This window comes from Triticum dicoccoides, chromosome 5B (assembly GCF_002162155.2).
Source record: "Triticum dicoccoides isolate Atlit2015 ecotype Zavitan chromosome 5B, WEW_v2.0, whole genome shotgun sequence".
Classification (NCBI taxonomy): Eukaryota; Viridiplantae; Streptophyta; class Magnoliopsida; order Poales; family Poaceae; genus Triticum; species Triticum dicoccoides.
The window spans coordinates 58,630,401-58,633,377 of NC_041389.1; the positions used below are offsets into that span (position 1 = coordinate 58,630,401).

At 44.2% G+C, this 2,977-nt stretch overlaps 1 protein-coding gene across 1 annotated transcript in view; it reads left to right on the plus strand.

Annotated features, from left to right (window-relative positions):
• The first annotated feature begins 1,366 nt into the window (after nt 1–1,366).
• LOC119307350 (protein FAR1-RELATED SEQUENCE 5-like) overlaps nt 1,367–2,977 on the plus strand; it is a 7,356-nt gene continuing 5,745 nt past the window's right edge. Inside the window, exon 1 of the mRNA XM_037583427.1 lies at nt 1,367–1,552. The gene's annotated coding sequence lies outside the window, so the exon portion shown is untranslated. The remainder of the gene's footprint in view (nt 1,553–2,977) is intronic.

A 2,977-nucleotide genomic window follows, 5' to 3' on the forward strand; every position in this document is an offset into this window, starting at 1 on the left:
TTCAACTTCAATGAGTTTTTTTTTCAAATTTGATGATTAAAAAAAACAATGAACTTTGTTTCAAAGTAGATGAACTATTTTTCAAAATCGATGAACTTTTAAAATTCAATGAACTATTTTTCATAATCGATGAACCTTTTTTAAACATTTGTGAAAAGTTTCAAATCCGATAAACTTATTTAAAAATTTGTGAACTGTTTTTTCAAATTTGTGAACTGTTTCCAAAATCTGTGACCTTTTGAATTCATTATTTTTTTTCTTTTTTATATGTTATCTGGTCAACTGCGACCGGTCCAACAAGATCGGACCCGCGAAAAAATGCAATCAAGCAACAAGTCTTCTTGGGCCGCCCCACAATAGGAGGCGTGTGGGCTTCATGACCCTTTTCGGGCTCTTAAGGTGCTGAACAGGAGCTCCCCCGGGCTTCCTTACCTGGGCCAAATATCACTTTGGGAAGGTGTGGCATGCTTATTAGAAGGAGGGTATCTTGTGCCGTCGCCATCTGAGAAATTTAAGTCCCCTTGTCTCTGGCTGCCATTTTGGGGCTAAGAGGTGGGGGACCTCGGATTTTTAAGGCCTATATATATTCTTCGTCAACATTTAGTGAACATCATAGTTGCGTGAGAATAAATCTCCTCTCGTTCTTTTGGCGGTACCATGAGGTTAGAGAGTTTTCTAGCTTCGCGGAGTTGATATTCGGATCTGATGAGTTTATATTGTTGTGTCAAGCTTTTTTTGTTGGTCTGATTCTTTGTGGAGGTGAAATCTTTCATCGACACCATGGTGAACATATAGTGATTCGACAACCTGCACTTCTAGGGGATCATCCCTGGGCCAAGTATGTTCATCGATCAAGGCTTCTCATCTTTTTGGATGGGCGACTGAAGGCGCTTTCAAAAACCATTATGGGTAATGTTTGTGTGGTGAAAGAGTGACAACATCGTTGCTTTAGTCCAATTGCAGCCTCTTCACTGAAGTCTTCAGGGTATTTCTTCAAGCCGAGATTGATACCGCGGAGAACATCTTTTTAAGAGATTTTATCGAATTCGTAGACATAAATCAGTGTAGCTGTAATGGTTATGAATATGAATAAAATTACAGTTTTTTTAGGGAAGAATAAAATTACAGTGTTTCTAAAAAAAAAGGAACAAGTTAAAATGGGCTTGAATGCCTGACAGCAGCCGAACTCAGTGGCCTGCTTGTATCCCGGCGCGGCGCAAGAAGGAGAACAGAGCAGACACCGCTCAAAAAAAAAAAAAAAACCCCCGAGAACACAGCAGACTGGACCAGGCGCTGCTAACCCTACCGGACGTCTGGACCGGAGCCGAGCGCCGCCCCGAGCGCCGGCGCGCCACCCTGCCCGCACGGCCCCAAGTGAGCGCACCCCCACTCGCTCCGTGCCGAGCCCCCGAGCCTGCACGCCGCCCTCGCGCCTGCGTCGTCCTCGGCTCCTCGGCACTTCGACGGGCACGGCGTGCGCCGGCCACCGGCCACCGCGTTTGCTGATGTGCCACCGGTAGCACCCAGGCCAACATTTATCCACCGGCCTACCGTGAGTGTTCTGACTTCTCAGTTTCTTTTTTTTTTCCTTTCCAGCTGAGAATAGAAGATGGTTAATTGTTTGATTCATTGCAGCATTCAATCAAATTTAATTAGATGAATACGCTGATATTTGAAAAATAGAGAAAAAAATATTGTTACTAAGGGTATGTTTGGTTTGAGCTCCTACTAGCCCCACTGAAATTTTGGCATGACCAAAGTGAGGGCAAGTTGTTCTTGTTTGGATTGCAGCCATTGTACCATCTAAAATTTTGGCAAAATTGACCCATGTTTGGTTTGCAACCAGTTGAGATGTGAGGGCTATACTAGTCTGAGGAATATTCAGAGACATACACGTACTTCTAATCTAAAAATGTTAAGAAAATGCAGTGCCTCTGTTCCTGCATACATGAAGAAAATATAAGTGTACATGGACAGAGCTAGCCAGCCGGAAACACATGCCTAATCCAGCACAGAGCTAGCTGCCAGACTGACGATGTGCGGACTAGAAACTGCTATGTGGGTTTGTAGGCTGGGAGTGGAATTTGTTGGGAAGAGGAAGAGAATCAAGGCTGAATAAATGTTGGAACGGAAATGCAGGGACTGCGAAGAGTCTCACCTAGGTTACTGTCCGAGTGAGGAAGGGTGGGAAAGGGGCCTAAGTTGCTTCTGAATCCAACGGTGCCTCAGCTCACACAATATAGATCGAACGGCTGTTAGTAATTAAGGTGATGTGGAAGCATATACGTGCAGCAAAATAGGTATTTAATGACTTGTAGTTGGGGTTGTCTATATAAGATATATAAACAAAAAATGAAACTAAGATACAGTTTCCTACAACAAGGTAAGATGCCTGAACAAGAAAATAAATGAGGCAGACAATGGTGCGTAATTGGTGCAGGTGGAAGTTGCTATACAGGAGCTGAGACTTGTAGGAGTACTTGCTAATCGCATGAGGGCCCACTGAACAGCTACACTCTAAAATAATGAAACTATCCTACAGCATGGAGCACATGATGAAGAAACAGATAATTACACAGGACCCATCCAGGAAGTGATGGCAGTGTACGACGCCAATATTTGGCGAAGGTTCACCGCACCCTCGGCTTGCTAGCATGCTGGCGAGAAATGCATGGTCTTGCGGCGGCTGTGCCGGGCCAGCCAACTCTTTGGCACCAGTTCAAACAGCCATCAATTTCGCTGGCAAGCCTATTTTGTGACATGGTAGCTTTGGCTGTGATTTGAACAGGCCCTAAGAACAATTTGTAGTTTCCTTGCTGTTAGTGTAAACTTTCATGTCTTATATTGTATGTCACAAAGTAAAATAAATTGTAATTCCGCGTGCCATTTTGAAAACCCTGGTTCCACCACTGGAGGAGATTCTATTTATATTTGCGCGGAGTAGATGAGGGCCAGTGGTGCAGCTAGACCAGGTTTG